At 41.5% G+C, this 17,511-nt stretch overlaps 1 protein-coding gene and 1 long non-coding RNA gene across 2 annotated transcripts in view; both read right to left on the reverse strand.

Moving 5' to 3' along the window:
• Window positions 1-17,511, reverse strand: part of LOC113035147 (protein TANC1-like) — a 388,820-nt gene that overhangs the window by 230,813 nt on the left and 140,496 nt on the right. The window lies entirely within an intron of this gene.
• Window positions 7,038-15,136, reverse strand: LOC145426190 (uncharacterized). Its single transcript, XR_013906913.1, has 2 exons — window positions 15,077-15,136; window positions 7,038-8,463 (listed from the first exon to the last, which is right to left on the reverse strand). It is a non-coding gene; the product is annotated as an uncharacterized LOC145426190 (long non-coding RNA).

The following is a 17,511-nucleotide window of genomic DNA, read 5'->3' on the forward strand; positions in this document are numbered from 1 at the left end:
TGTTGAACTTCCTCCTGGGATCTACACTAAGAAGTGAGTCCAACATTAGCAGGGTCTCTTTCCTTTATCTGATTCATTCACAGTCACGTGAAGCTTGTTATTAACTCGATAAGTCAACCCAGGGTTTCAGCTGAGCGCTCACATGAAACACATGGTGTTGGCAGCATCTGATCAATCATATTCATGGAGACGTGTATCAGCAACAGAGCAGCTGAGTTTGCAGAAGGAAGTCAAACTAAACCACAGGAACAATATGAGGAGATTACACACATAATAAAATACTAGCAGTAACACAGCTGCTGCAGACAAATCAGTCGTGTGATCGTGTGTGAGAGGAGAAGGACTGTAAAGGAGTTTGGTGTTAAAAGCTCTGTATGAATGTGGGAGACTTTGAAGGGCTTTAAAAAGGCCAATATAAAATAAAAGGCAGCAAAATTGCTGAGTGTGAAAGTCACCAGACTTATCAGAGCTCTGTGATTAAGACCTGTAAGAACACCTATTTGTACTTGTTGGCATTATATCAAACACACACGTATATTAAGCCTTTGTTTGAACTCTGGTTGAATTTGTTACTTTCAGACTGTGAAACATCACAGAGGCTGCAGCTGCAGATCTTTTAATCACCTGGAAATTTACTTTAAATGTTAGATGGAAAATGTATTGCTCAGTTTAACCAAAGTAAGAACAAGAATCCATAAACCTTCATAAAGACAAACATCTCCCAGAACATTGAGCTGCTGAAGTGTCACTGAAGGGAAAAACTATTTGTCCTCCTCCATCCAGCAACACCTGAAACACCTGAGTGGAAGCTCCTCCCTACACTGTGTTTGAAGCAAAGCACAAAGGAGACACCTGCTGGAGCAGCTGGAGTCCTACAGACACTCAGCCTCTTCACTACACAAACACCTCCTACAACATCCACTCTTTCCACTCTGACTGCTGTGTTTGTGGAAACACTCCAACACACACCGCTTCACATACCAACATAGAAATGTGTGAAAAAGAGCTGAGCTGATATTAAACATGAGGATTTATTCAGAAATACAGAGTCAGGAACAACATCTAGACACACATTACCTCTCAGCAGCAGAAGAACAGCCTTTAAAGTTTATATCAAAATCCTTCGACATGTTGCTCTTTAAGGAAACACAGCTGGGTTCAGGTCCAGGAGATTCTGGCCTCTTATTGATCCTAAAAGAAAAACAATAAATGTAACAGCTTCATGAGACAGGAAGGAAAAACTGGAAATATTAAATTAAAGACATGATGAACAATCTCATAAAAATAATGTACTTACTCTTTGTCACATAACAGTCTTTTGTTAAAGTTTACAACAGCATCCTTCGACTCGTTGCTCTTTAAGGAAACACAGCTGGGTTCAGGTCCAGGCTCTGGATTAGTTTCAGGGTTATGTCCAGCTGAGCCTGGTACGCCCCACAGCTCTGGGCTTTAAAACAACACACACAGAGGTATGAGTGTGAATAATGATGGAGCAGTGATGTGAGTGCTGAGCTGTGACATGGAGAAGAGTCATGGACAGTTAGAGATGGTCATCTCACCTCTGAGCTTTGGTCTGGCTCTCATGTTCCCCACACAGAGTGCTTTTAGAGGGAGGGACTCCCTCCTCTCTGTCCTCACACTGATCCATGCTGCTGAAAACATCCAGATGAACAGAATCAACTTTTTGGGGATTTACTGGATGATTGAGCATCCAGACACTTTTTAATATTTTACTAATTTCTGAAGCTTTTTACCAACTTTGTTCAAATTGGTCTGCTGTCATTTTATTGTTGACAAAAAGAGATTTTGAGTTTGAGTGTTGACGTTTCCATGTGGGACTGTTGCTGCAACACCAGGATGTTACTACAGAATACACTTTATATTGTGAGCACTTGGATGTTAGTCCAGTGGTCCTAAACTGACACACCTGCACCTGGATTCATTCTGACCAGATTTTAGCCCAACAGTGTTTCATACTTAATACATCAGACACAAACTCTGCAGCTGTCATTGTCATCAACTGCTACTATGTAAGGAGTTGTTTTGATCGAAACTATATGTGACGTAGCAGAAATATATATACACATGCAGCTTGTGATTTTTTTTTCAGAGCTGTGGGTGCATGATAGCGCCTAACAGTTCTCCGTTCCCGGGAATGTAAAATAAAGATCATTTTTTGAGTTTGACCACTTTGAGCCCAGTTTTTCTTCGCCGCCAAAAGAATGCAAAGAACTGAATTTAATAAGACGATCAACTGCGCCACAACATTCACGAAAGCGAAAGTAAAAGCGACGGAAGGAAACGCCCAGAGAGGCGTTTGAGGGACGGTCAGAGTCAGGAACCTCAGAAACGCATCAGGCTGGAGTTTAATTCTGTTTTCATCTTTAGAAACATCTGGAAATAGTTATAAAAACGCTGCGTAATAAAGAAAAATAGTGTAGATTAGTTTGAGTTGTGTTTAGCTGAGCTGTGTCTTTAATCTGAAGTTCATTTTGTGGAGGAGCAGCAAGACTTTCAGTGTTACTCTCAGAGAAAGCCTCCCAAATGTCTGTTGTCTTAATAGTGGAATTATCTGGAAAATGAACCAGTTCTTATGAGCTGCTTTTCTGTATGAGCAGTCAAAGCATTTTATACAGCGTGCTTCATTCACACAAGCACTTCTTTTTCTAACAATGACACTATGATGGATGCATCGGAGAGCAAGTCGGGGTTCCACATCTTGCCCAAGGATACCGTGGCGTGCAGACTGGAGCAGCCAGGGATCAAACCTCCAACCTTCCAGTTAGTAATTCTACCTGCTGAGCTACAGTCTGTACTTCCTGAACATCACACCCTCCTTTTGTTTCTTTATTTCCAGTAGCAACCAGGACCATAATGAACCCTGACTCCAACAGACACTCAGGATCCACCTGCCCAGTAAGTCACCCGCTAACTGCAACTATCAGAGCCCTGACCTTCTGCAGAGACGAGTCACACTGAACACAGCAAGTGTCCCTGCTCTCAGATACAAAACCTGCCTTTAAAAGTTCAGAGTAATGAAATCAGCAGTTCTGGTTCTAGAATCTGTAGTCTCACACACATGTGCAGAGCACTTTTGTTGTTTTGGTTCACATCAGGTGATATTCTGCTGCAAACAACTAATGAGAACATTTTATGAAAGCTTTGAGTGTCCATCAGGATCCTGTAGAAACAGCTTCCATGTCAAAGATCAATATTCTGAATTCTGTTTTGAAAGAAAAAGATTTCTAGAAAATTCTCTAAAGAATTCACCATCTGTTTTGTTTTCTAAAACAGATGGTGTTTTAGAAGCTACCTGGTTTCTCCACCGGTTTTTCTTTATTTTTTTTAAGGAGGTCTGGTTTCCCCACCAGTTTTTTAATTATTCTAAGGAGGTCTGGTTTCTTCGCCAGTTTTTAAGGAGGGTTAAGGATGGTTGCTCCACCGAAAGGAGGTTTTTCCTCTGCCGCTGAGGGCGTTGAGTGTTTGGTTTATCCACCAATATGTAAGGAGGATAGAGCTCTCATTGGTGGGTAAACGCACGTGTGAGCGAGTGCGGGCCAGACGTGGTCTGTGTGAGTGTGACTGATTGTTGTCTTGTAATGGGGAATAAACTGGGTAATTCTGCCTTGAAAGGGGATGGAATACATTGCAAAGTATTCACTGGGCAGCACGTAGTATGTAGATCAGGAAGAAAGTAATGAATTTGTGCACAAAGCAGATGGAACAGTGAGTGTGACTGTGTCTGACGTCACTGTGTGTGTGAGACACAGAGAGGTGTGAAAGACAAACATCCAAACTCAGCCTGCAGTTCTGTTCTGTGATTCTACATTTGACTATCCGTTGAGTTTGGTGTGCACTTCTGCTTTGTTCAGATGCATTTAGATACATCACCTCCACTCTGGGTGGCTGTAGCTCAGGTGGCAGAGCAGGTCAGCCACTAATCAGAAGGTCGGTGGTTCGATCCCAGGCTGCACCCTGGCTGCATGCCAAATATCCTTGGGCAAGATACTAACCCCAACTTGCTCTCCACATTCGGAGTGTGAATGTACTTAGAAAGCACTGAGTACAGATAAAGTGCTGGTGTGATTGGGTGAATGTGGCATGTTGAGTACTCTGGGAGAGTAGAAAAGCGCTATATAAGAATCAGTCTGTTTACCATGAAACACCCGGCGACGCATAGTGTTTTTTTTTTTTAAAGCCGAGAAATGCACCGTATTTGATAGCTTCCTGCAAGACCTCACACCGAGCACAACTACTGCGGGTGTGGTGCCTGTTATCGGACACGGAGTTAGCAACATCCCCCAAGAACCTGAAGAGGAGAGTCCTGGCCCCTAGCCCTGCCAGAGGAGCAGAAATGATGAGGATGATGACGGCAGCAGCAGCCGTTCTTCTCTGCGTGTGTAGCTTAATGTTGTTTGTGTGTAATTTACGTTGAGTAGGCTAACCACGTTATTACATTAATGTAAGGTGAACAAGCAAACACCGTTGTAGTTACATGCTGCTGTCTTCTTGTTTGATAGAGTGATACCATATATGCCCTATAGCTGCACAAAAGGCTAACATTGTTATCTTTTTACAAAAAAAACAACAAAACATGAGCGGTTTCAGGACAAAGTTTGTGTTCTCCATTCTTTAAGCACCGGTTCCAACCAAAGGAGGTATCTTGTATCAACAGAAAAGGCTAACTTGGTTATCATTTTGCAGAAAAAAAGAGACTGCTAAAAATAAAAACATGAGAGGTTTTTGGACAAAGTTTGTGTTCTCCATTCTTTAATCACTGATTCGAGCACCGATTAAGCACAGGCACTGTTTCAAAAGTACCGGTTTGGCACCGGTATCGGATAAAACCTAAACGATACCCATCCCTACTCCTAACATGCCTCCTTCCTCCTCTTCCTTTTCTTTCAGCCATCAGTAGCATGACAGTCTTATTCATTATGATCCACGCATTTTATTTGGTAAAGCTTTAGTTCAGAAGGCCCTTACTAATGCAATACTCCCCATTTACCCAGGCTGGCACTTGGAGTACACTGGCTTGTGGCCCCTTGTGCCAGCATTAGTGCTTTCCTCCTTTCTGCTGCTCACAATTCACCGATCACACTTTGACTATTACCATTAAAGGCTGCAGAACCTGCGTCTGAAGCCTCTGGTTTAAAAGAGTTCAAATAAATAATCCAGCTATAGTTGTCAGTATTTCCACTGCTGCACAGGAAAAAACTTTATTATAAAATAAATAATAAGAAATAAACTTTATTTTTCAAACACAAGCTTTACACAACTTGTACGTTCACACAAGCACTTTTTCCATGTGTCTAAGTGTTTCCTGTCGAACATTCACCAGGACACCATGCAGACTGGCATTAAACCACCAACCTTCTGGTTAGCAGGTGACCTGCTCGACCACCTGAGTTCCAGCCACCTCATCAAAGTGACCAATCACATTAGAATCCTGTCCTGCTTTGGGCTCCGCCTCCAAACCATCCAAAGCGGGTTTATTTGCACCATGTATGCAGGTAAACTTAAACATCCATTCAGCTGCTTCAGAAGGAAAATGTCAGCTTGTGGTTTCAGTCACAGGAAACTCACAGGTTAGAGTCCAGCCAGAGGGCTGCTGTTGTTTATCTGTAAAGTCTTTACATTTACAGAAATAAATAATTATGTGGACACATCTGGATCATCAGCAAACATGAAACCAGGTGACCACCAGGACCAAGCTGACTGCTGACACAGAGTTCATACTCTAACTGCTAGCTGCTCTGCTAGCTAAGTTAACTGATGTTAAAGGTCAGAGTAAAGAAATGACGTGATGCTGCTGGGAGTGACACCACAGACTAGCAGCATTTAGTTACTCAGCATATAATGCAGTTAATCTGAAATCTCTTTTTCTCTCTGAAACAAAGTGACAGCAGACTGAGTCAAAGACAGAAACCTTATTGAAACACCAAATATTCCCCGGCTTCACTTCCTGATCCAGGATTCAAAGAGGACGTTGCACTTACTCAGCTTCTTCCCATGAACGTCTTCCCTCTGCAGCTCTGCTGTCTGGACCAGGTCTGTGTAGAAACAGAGACAATCTTCTGCTTCATCAGTCCTCTGTGTCTGCAGACTGAAGTCACATTAAACACTTCACACCAGCAAAGAGTCTGAAGCTCAAAGGTCAAAGGTCAGCTGCTGCACCTTGTGTGATATTGTTTGATCAATAATTAACCTGCAGCAGGTTTCTGCTCCAACTCCGACACACTGAACAACCCTGAGAACAAATCAGAGGATGTGGGTGTGTCTGCAAGCTTCAATAGTATTAAACACCTCACACCAGCAATGAGTCTGAAGCTCGCAGGTCAAAGGTCAGCTGCTGCACCTTGTGTGATATTGTTTGATCAATAATTAACCTGCAGCAGGTTTCTGCTCCAACTCCAACACACTGAACAACCCTGAGAACAAATTAGAGGATGTGGGTGTGTCTGCAAGCTTCAATAGTAAACACCTCACACCAGCAATGAGTCTGAAGCTCGCAGGTCAAAGGTCAGCTGCCACACTGTATATAATATTTCAATATGTATACAACCTGACTGTGGGCGTGTGTGCAGCCATAAACAGTTTAAACATTAAACACTGAACCATAAAAGAAGCTTAAGCTGCAGCTCACAGGTCAAAGCTCAGCTGCTGCAGCCAGTTATGACTTTACATAAATCATCATGTTTTCCCTCTCAGCACTTGGGCTGTTTTGACTCAGCTACACTATGGCAAATGGCCAATGGTTCCACAGCTGTTCTTGTTGTGTTAGGGCTGAAAAGCCCGACTTGTTCTCCTCTGCAGGTCATCAAATGCACCACAGAAGTTTGTATTTGCAGAAGCCTGTGTATGTTTGATGGCTTTATTATTCTCTGTTCAAAGACAATAAATGTGGAAAATGTCTCATGTAGTATCAGCGTCATTTAAAAATGACTGCAAACATTTAGAGAACATGTGCTGCTGTTTGTCCTTGTAACAGGGCGGCCCTTAGCGGCTGGAAACACAGTGAGACAGACCAAGGCAAGTGTAGTGGAACAAAGTATTTATTTGCTATATGGCTCTCCTTACAACAATTAACTTGTCGAGCTTCTTCACAGCACAAAAAATCCACCTCTAATGACAACTGGCAGCCTTAAATATGTTCAGCTGTCACAGACTTAACCATTATTCCACTCTCAGGTAAATTCTTAAATCCCAACCTTCCACCACAGTATACAATATATTAATTAGAATAAATAAATACATAAATACATTTCCACATTTACATATTAATAAATATTTCACACTTAATGTTACACCAAACCCAATATTATAAAAACCCAGAAACCCAAGCACAAAAAGATTCACCACACTCTCTTTACCAATGGTCTCTCCCGGAACCTTTAAATGGTGTCTGGACCCCAGGGGAAACATTTGCCCAAACACCTTGAAGAGGACACAGGCAAGAAAGGTGAGTAATCATTAACTTACAAACACTTATTTGCACCACTTTTATCCCTAGATTTCACACACACGTTTGCATTAGTTTTCCTTACTGGTAAACCTTAATCACAATCTCAATCACCATTCTTCTCTCCTGACAGACAACCACCACATTCCTTGATGAGGAGCAGCTGTGCAGGATCTGAAATAAGGCTACCAACTGATTTTAAAATTCCCAATAAATAGTCAATAAATATTTAAACTTCTTGTGTGCAAATCCATGCTTAAAGTGCAATGCTCATAAATTGCTTGATAAGGTGCTTTTAATAAAGTGGAAGGTGTGCTCTAAAGTGCTATACATATAATATAAATAAATACAGTCAAGTCTGTCCCGTATTCAGTAAGTGAAAATGAAATGAACAATAAAAGGTGAATCAAATGGACCATTACGGCAAGGCTGGGATGGTCAATTTGGTAAAGTAAATCCGTTGGGCATCTTTCTTTGCCTTTAGACAATAGTTCTGATGGCAAAAGAGCCAAACGGGACAGGCACAAAAAAAAAAAAAAAATACAGTAAGGGAGTCCTCTTCCTTACATTTCCTCCTCCCTCTCTTGAGCGCGAAGTGCTTCAGTCCTCTGTCATCCTAGATAAACAATCAGCAACCACATTTGACTTCCCTGGCCTATACTGGACCGTAAAGTCATAAAGCTGCAAAGACAAGTACCATCCTGCAATGCGGGCATTTGCATCCCTCATGCGGTTCAACCACTGGAGGGGACGATGATCAGTCTCCAGAGTGAAGTGACGTCCCAGAAGATAATACCTCAAGGCCTCAATAGCCCATTTCATGGCCAAGCACTCTTTCTCCACCGTCGAATACCTCGTCTTCCTGTCGAGTAGTTTCCGACTCAGAAACACCACAGGCCTTCTTTCACCATCCACCTCTTGCTGAAGGACAGCACCAAGGCCAACTCCTGAAGCATCAGTTTGCAAGATGAATGGCTTGTTGAAGTCTGGACTGTGTAGAACTGGATGTGTGCAAACTGCTTCCTTGACGTCTCTGAATGCTTGCTCACAGTCTTCTGTCCAACGCACTTTGTTGGGGGCTGAGCCTTTTGTGAGGTCATTCAGTACAGTGGATCGCTCTGCAAAAGAAGGTATGAATTTCCGGTACCAGCCTACTAGACCCAGAAAACCTCTCACTTTCCTTTTTGTTGTCGGAACTGGGAAGGACTGAATTGCTTCAATCTTTCCAACCTGCGGCTTTATCTTCCCAGAGCCAACTACAAAGCCCAAGTACTCCACTTCTCTCTTGGCTATGGAGCACTTCTTGGGATTGATAGTCAGTCCAGCCATTCTGATGGAGTGTAGCACCTTCTGTAGGTGAATGACATGCTCTTCCCAGGACTGGCTGTTCACCACCACGTCATCCAGATATGCTGCAGAGAATGCTGACACATCTCTCAGTACATGGTCCATTAATCGTTGGAATGTCGCTGGTGCACCTTGAAGCCCAAATGGCATGACTTTAAATTGGTACATACCAAAAGGAGTTTTGAAGGCTGTCAGCTCTCTCGCTTCTGGTGCCAAAGCCACTTGCCAGTATCCTTTACACATTGCTCAAACTCTTATAGCCTCTGGTGCCTCCACCTTATCATAAAAGCCTAAACATTCACATCCTTTCTCTCACACGGCGCCTAAGCTACGACCTTGGCTCCCCGTTTATCTGCTCCTGCTGAGATGGGGCAGAAAACTCCAGTATGTTCTGTTCTCTTCTAATCAGACCAATAAGGTGATGACTTTCTGCAAACAGTATTTCTTATAACTCAGCAGTATAATGCATCATAAAACAATATCATTCATCCACAATAAATCAGCAGTCTAATGTAATGCAAATCAGTTTAACAAATGCAATAGTTATCAGCTTCTTCTAATTCAGGAGAATGATGCAAACTAAAACTACATAATAATTCACAATCTTTAATTAGGGGTATAACATGGCATAAAATAATATTATAATCTAACAATTCCCCCTGATGAGCTCGTTAGAATAATGAGCTCACCAACACCCTATAATCCAGTGTCGCCGGGTTCATCTCTTCTCACTCCTGAGGCCCTTTGTCCCCCTGAGGGGCGAACCATATGTGAGATGACCTCTGTGTTTGCGCAGTTCAGATGCAAGAAAAACTATTATTCCAACAATAGCAGGTACAGATGACACTCCCCAGTTCTCCCACAGCTTTATTTTGGTGCTACCTTATACCCTTCCGACGTACTCAGACTAGAACCTCTGTCCAAGGAGCTTTTAGCCTTTATTTTATTGCTGCAGCTACCAGTGTCTTCCAGTTGGGTGATCCTCTGCTCTTCATTCTTCAACCTCAGGGGTTAGACAACCCTTCAGTCGTGGCACAGATCAGGGGATTATTCTGCCCCGATTTCAAACAACGATCTGTGTATCCTCCAGAAAAAGATCAGGAACGCGTCCCCCTTTTTGCCCAAGAGCCTCTCGAACTTCGTTGGTCTGGTGTTCCTGGATTTCCGCCAACCCCTTCATGGTTATCGCTGTGTTTATGGGATCCATCCTTTTGTGGTGACTAGCTGGAGCCCAAACGCCATGACACTTGGACCCAGTTGATGTCTCGGCAGTCACTGTGTCTGTCTCTGCTGCGGAGGATCCTCGCATATCTGTGACCTCGTCTGGTGTCTGTCCCTTTCTCTGTAAGAGACAGAAAACCAAAACACCTCTCTTCCTAACCCTAATAATCTAATGTTGTTATCTACTGACCTTCTAGTGATTCAGAATTGGTCTAAAACATTCAGAATGTCCCAGGGACTTATTCTAATCATATCCTATGTGTGTGTAAGCGTGTTTGCATTTAGCCCTCTGCACTCAAGGCATTTCCTACACTTTATCAGTCCGGACCATCACGCCGAACGAAGCTTATGACCTTCAAAAGGCCGAGTGCCAACTCATCATAAGCACATTTGCAAGGTGTGTCTGAAACTTATTGAAACCACTCTTTTTAACAAAAGATAAACAAATTAACAAATCTTCTAAACGCTATTCAGTCCATTTCAATGATTGATGCTTACACATGGAAATAATGATTTATGCTTCTCACTGATTCTCTACAAAAGACCGGAAACTTCTCGGGCCGCTATTAGCTTAAGCTTTACCATTCCTAAGTTATTAAAGACACAAATGAAGTTATAAAAATGTTCAAATAATCCTTGTTTGATGTTAAAACTCAACTCCCCCCCCCCCCCCCCCCCCTTTTTTTGACACATTCCAATGTGTCAAATCAACGGAGCTAGAACATTCAAAGAAAAGGTTAGGCAGCTACAAGGTTTCCCAGATTGTTAAGTTGATCTGCGTATGATGCTCTGACTCAAGTATATAATCTTAAATGAATGTCATTTAATTAACTGCCACTATTTAAAACTTAGCTTAAAGACATAATTGAATAAAAATCACAAAGAATAACATGATATCAATGTTATGTAAGCGCGTGCGGCCCTCTATGCTCGAAGTCACTCCACACCATAGATCAGCCAAACATCGCGTTGACTGTAGCTTTTAACCCTTATTAACTTGAGCACAACTCTATAATGAGCAACAAACTGCAATATGTCTGAAAATGATCATGGTTACACCTGCAATAGAAGATCGTATGATTATCCTGACACCTGTAAATAGAAAATTAACCTGCGGTTATAACAATCACTGGAACACAAATGTTAGTACAATGTCAAAAACTTCAATAAATGTTTAATGCAATGCTAGTTATATGATTCCGATGCAATAATAAAGCTGATGCCAAAATAAGAGTAAAACACCCCCTTTTATCCCGTTTCACTTGACACATAAACGTTTATAAATGCCTCTTTTAAATCTTATTTCCCCCTGATCTCCCCTTACTGACCACAGCAGGGGAAACTCCGCTATGAGTCAACCATGAATGCAGCTCACCTGATTCATCACTGAGCTCCACCGTCACTGGCGTCTGACAGGGTGGCGCTGCATACTCTTCCTTTAATGTCACTATTTTCAACCTGTTGATTAGAGTGCTTAAACCTGAAGTCGACTACGTCCACAACAAGTCAATACAGCTGTAAATGTGGCCAATTATCAATCTATTACCAATCAATAACAACAGATAAATTTTATTTTATGCATGCTTTCAGTCAACCACTCACCCAGAGGCTCTCCAATCCCAGAAAATTCCTTCTCCTCAGTCAATGAGTCTGTCCTCCTTCCATGGCCTGGTAACTGGTCCATCCAGAGCCATATGATCTCAAAATATACATACAACAAGCCAAACCACACCTTGGTCACACCAACCCTTTTCCGCCCTGAAGATGTTCAACGCCATCTTAGTCTGGACTGTCAAAGGTGACTTTAACGCTGACTGTTCCGACAATCCATTTTATAACATTTCCTGGTCAGATTCGCCAATCTCTGCACCAGGGTTTTAAACGTTTTGCCATCTTCATTAGTTTTTATTTTTATTTAGCTTCGACTCCAGATTTTCAATTTTTACCAGTTGTAATCAGTTTTTACCAATCAGTCGCTAGTTTAGTCTAGTTTTTATTTTCTGAACATCCTTAATTTCAGTTTAGTTTTGATTAGTTTCAGTTATAGTTTTAGTTGTGTTTTGCAAAAATTAAGTGTAACCAAATCCCAGTTCCATCATATCAATCATGCTCTTCCGCTTATCCTTGGGTATTGAGACTATTAACTCTTGCAGCACCGGGTGTTCCTAATTTTGGTTCAAGTGAATTGATAAACTTTTTGAAGGCGATTGACTCACACAATTATTTAGATGTCCCAGTCCTGTTGTCTCGGGACGCATCACGCTGCCTTATCTGGGGTTAGCTGTTTTCTGGGGATGCTGGTTAAGTGGGGGAGCTCTTCAAGGGGGGGGGGGGGTGCTCCCCCTGATGAGCTCTTCAAGGTAAGCTAGGTTAACCTTCTTGTGTGAGCTTTTCAAGTGCACTTCAAGGTTTGTGGGATTTTTAGTTTTATAAATGTCCCTCATAACCCCCTGATGACCCAGTAATTCATTTTTGCACACTGTAGTACACATTTAGTTTTTTTCTTGTAGCTCTCATACTCTACTTGCCACTCCTCTAAGTCCTGATGTTTCTTAGAGAGGACAACAGTACCTTTAAAATTATATCACATGTGTGGGGGTGTGGCCTTGCCAATTGTTTTCCCACCTTTTCAAAATGGCTGGCATGCCCACCAGCACATTTTAAGGAAGAAAGAAAGGTAAGCTTGATATTTACATTTAAAATGTTTTGTTAAACTCAGATTTTTATTAATTTTCAAAAAATAAACATCTAGTAAATAATTTGAGGGGTCTTTAAGAATTAGGCTTATTGAGTTTCACAGAGAACATGACTAATTTATTAATGTGTACTCTAGTGCACGTCGGGACTTTGTACTTATATTTATTTCACTTTTTCTTAGTAGACAACTCTTTGACAAAGGCAGAGAGAATTCTTAACAGAATAATTGAGCGAGATTCAAACAGAGATTTTTCAGAAGATGAGAGTCATGTGAGCCAGATAGGAGAGGGTGAGAAGCCAGGAGGAGCCACACAAAGATTATCGAGATGCAGTGGCAGATGTGATAGAGAAAAACACAGGGCCACCTGAAATCTGTCGTCCTATCTGGTCCAAAACCAACATGTAGGAGAATCTGGAATTTTTGCTTTGAGTTAAAAATAAAATATGGGTAAAATGCAGGAATGATTTCCAGTATAGTAAAAAATAAGAGTCGCATTTATAGCTGAATCCATGACACCTGATTGTTTCTACACGATCACGTCTTTGCTGAAAGTTATCAATGATCTCAATGTGCAAAAAGAACTCCCAGTATCTGGAGTTCAAGCTCCTCTTGGCTGAGAAACCAGGGACAAACATGTGAACAAGACCTGAATAATACCAGTAATGAAGAGTTCTCTCCAAAGATCAAGAAAAGGAGGCCCCAATCAGATGAGAGTGTAGCAAAATATGGTTCCCTCCACTTGCCTGAGATGGTTAACAGTCCAAGGCATTTCAGTTGTAGAATGGTTGGGTGCAACAGTAAAACATATGTGAGATGTGGGAAGTGCCAAATGTTGCTTTGTGTCTCCAAATAAAAAAAATCACAGTACTTCCTCAGATATCATAAATGAATTGATTTTTGTGAAATAGAAAGCCCAGTGCAATCACTTGTTCCTGAACCAATGGCTTACAGCTAGTGAAGTGTCAGTGACTTCTAAGTTGGTCCCTGATCTACATTTTTATTATTATATTGTTATATAAATAAGTTTTAATATCCTGCTTACAACAAATTCAGTGGAGCTTTTAATTTTCTTAAATAGCTCTTGAATTTTGTTAGTTTCACATTCGTGATCAATGAACTCCCCTTGTGCACTGTAGTGCACATGTTGTAAAATTTAAATAAAATTGGTTAAAAAAATTTTGTTTTTGTAATGTGTTTTTTTTACCGTCCCAACACTTGATTTATCTGAAAAAGAAAAAAAGAAAAAGAAAAAAGGAAAATGCTTTTCCTTTTTTTCTTTTTTCTTCCTCCCTGGGTCTCAGGAGGACATTGTGTCTATCTTACTTTTAAATTGCTGACTATTTCAAGAAAGCACCCAAAAGACGGGGACCAGTGTTTATCATTACATATCTCCATTTTGAGTGTGGCAAGTCTATCATTCCCCTGTTATTCATAGACCTCAGTGGAGGTTTTTGTTTTTTTGTTTTTTTTACCTCTATAAAAGTTAATTGACTCTTTACAGTGACCTGCTATGGTTAATAATAACCTGCTCCGTCATGAGTGGAATCAAACCTTTTCTTCACTTTAGCATTTAACATTCCCAACCATATAATATGATACATTAATCGAACTACAGCTACTAAAAACACAATTTTCTTAATGCAAACATCAGTAACTCAAAATTAGCAACCAAAGGGTTCAGTCTGCAGTTCACACTCATGTGAAGCTACAGCCTCCCCCCTTAGTCTCTATCATCCTTCTGTTCTTGCAAAAACAAAACAAAGCAAGACAAAACATCCACCCTTCTTTTACAGGCTGGGTGAATTGTTGTGGACATTCACTAATCCTAAAGTCGGTACCGTTTTTGTCTCAATATCAAGTCAGTTAAACTTTTAGTCGTCAGTCCGTCACAGTCCAGTCACATGCATACATCCACACACATTCATACCAGATATTGCTGATAATGGAGTCTCACGCGCAACCTATTCGAGCCTCCATCACCAGCAAGATGACGTCATCATTTTGAAGGAAACAGTTCCTTGTTTTTGGACTGGATTGACTCGCTGCAATCCTTTTAGGCTCGGGACTTCTCATTCGATCAGTGTCCCATATAAATGAATTTCTCCCAAGCTCATTATAATCATGGAGAAAAATACTTTGCGACTGTTTTCAGTAAGAATATTTTATAGCGCTTTAAAGTTCAATCTCTCAGGCCTTGATTAAAGAGCTGATTTGTTAAATCAGGAACTCACAAAATACCAAAATATCACCACCGGTGGATCATACAGTGGGGCAAAAAAGTATTTAGTCAGCCACCGATTGTGCAAGTTCCCCCACTTAAAATGATGACAGAGGTCAGTAATTTGCACCAGAGGTACACTTCAACTGTGAGAGACAGAATGTGAAAAAAAAAATCCATGAATTCACATGGTAGGATTTGTAAAGAATTTATTCGTAAATCAGGGTGGAAAATAAGTATTTGGTCAATAACAAAAATACAACTCAATACTCACCAAATACCAAACAGGTAAGGTGTAATTGAGCCATAGTGCTTGGTCTCTTTGTCCGATGTAAATCAATTGCAGTTAGAGGCTACATTAATTTTCTTTCTGTAAGCACTTATTGAAATCATCTGAGCACATTACAAGTACATATTTGCTTACTCTGTATGCTCAAATGTGGCCCGTTATGGCCACTAGAAAAAAAGAGGAGGCCCGAAAAACAGGTGGGGGTCCTCCACCACCACCACTCACAGAGCCTGGCCACTTGGCTTCCACATTTGTGATAATGTTGGCAGCATCACATATGATCTTCACAGTGCAGAGAACACAAATTAGCATCCATTACTATAATGAAATGATTTGTTAGTTTGAAATGCTACAGGGAACTATGTACCTGTACATTAATGCTGTGGAACGACTTCCTGTTCACATAGTCTCCTTCATTTACTGAAGGAGCAATGATTGGAATGTGAGTGCCATCTATACAGCCAATCACGCCTGGGAACCGTGAGAATAAATGTAAAATTTAAGTAGTAGTTCAAGTATCACCACATCATGAATTAAATTTTGTTCATCCTGCTACCTGCAATTTTGTGGCATCCCTCTTTGATAAATCTTGTGGGTCTATGACCGGGGAACACCACAAACGAGTACAGGAGACGTTTCAGTGCAACTGTAACATTCCTGACTGCCCGACAGATGGTAGCCTTGGAAACGTGCTCAGCGTCACCAATATTATACAGAAAGCTCCCGTTTGCAAAAAACCGAAGTGCAATACAAATAATATGTACAGAACTGAGAGAATGTCCGCGATGTGTCACATGAGCAATATTAGGCCTGAGGATGTTATTCAAATAACTTATAGATTGTGCTGAAAAACGGTAACGTTCACACAGGAAATCATCAGGAAATGATAAAATGTCCGAACGCGCTCTAATCACTCTCTCCCGGCGGAGAGCTCTGCGGAGAATTTGGGCTTCAACATCTACTGGCTCTTCAAGGAAGGAGCACGCCATGTCTGACACTTCCTACAGTCAGGTTTCCGACACAGAGGCGGAGAACGTCAGGGTTAGTTGAAGTAAACCTGCTAGGGAGCAGGTTAGCTTCACGGAGTGTGTCGTCATAGTAACTCACTCAGGATTAATCTAAACTCGCTTTGTGAAACCGAAAACCCAGAGTTTTCGTTAACTCAGGGTATACTTACTCAGAGTTTGCACTAAACCGGCTTCCTGAAATAGGGCCCAGATCTAAATCCAATCAAGAATCTGTGGCAAAATCTGAAAACTGCTGTTCACAAACGCTGCCCATCTAATCTGACTGAGCTGGAGCTGTTTTGCAAAGAAGAATGGGCAAAGATTTCAGTCTGTAGATGTGCAAAGCTGGTAGAGACATAAGGCAAACCGGATTATAAGGAGCACTGTCGATTTCCAGAAAAATCAAAGGACTGATTTTTAGAGTGCCTTATTTTCCGAAAAGCACAGTAATAACATAATAACAACGGCCCGCTAGCATGCTCTTGGTTGCTGAGGGCTATGCTGTGGCTGAGCTGCAAGATTAACTCTGCAAAACCAACTTTCATCAAGTAACAGGGCTCTAGAGTGCAACCAATTTGGTCGCAAATGCGAATCCGTGTAAATGAGAGCAGGTACACTGATTCCACACAAAGACGTAAACACAGAACGGACCGACGCATCAGAATCAGCTTTGTCTTTCTCGGCTTTCTCACCCGACGGCTCGTAGACGGACACGCTGTCGGAGCTTAGCGATCCTGATGCGTCCGGTCCGCGCTGCGATTACGTCTTCTTGCGCTGATTCTGAGCTGCAGGTTTTGTCTCTCCAACCAAAATTCACAGAGCCAGCAGCAAAAGAAGCAGCAAACTGCGCTTCACATTTGATCAATGTCATTAATTTTGCTGTTTTGCTTCCACAACTATTAAAATCACACTCCATGCACAGCTAGCTCTCTCTCTATCTGTCTCTGTACTTCAAGAACAGTTTCCCGTCTCCAATCTCTGTTTTCTGTATTATTCATGCGCTTATTACCCACCAGTCTACCGTTGTTTTTTCCCTGCTAATATTAGCATCACACGGCACAGCTTCTGTATCACGTGGTTGGTATAAGGCTCCGCCCTTGTCATTTGTTGAGCAGGAAGAGTGAGCACTTGGTTTCATGCAGAGTACGTCCCGGATCAAAATGCGGTACAATCGTCGTCGTCTTTTTCTTTTTCTTTCTTTTAAATCGTCATTTGGAAATGAGATCGCAAATAAGTTTGAATCGAGATCGCGATTTTCTAACGATTAAT

This window comes from Astatotilapia calliptera, chromosome 3, assembly GCF_964374335.1.
Source record: "Astatotilapia calliptera chromosome 3, fAstCal68.1, whole genome shotgun sequence".
In the NCBI taxonomy this organism is placed as follows: domain Eukaryota; kingdom Metazoa; phylum Chordata; class Actinopteri; order Cichliformes; family Cichlidae; genus Astatotilapia; species Astatotilapia calliptera.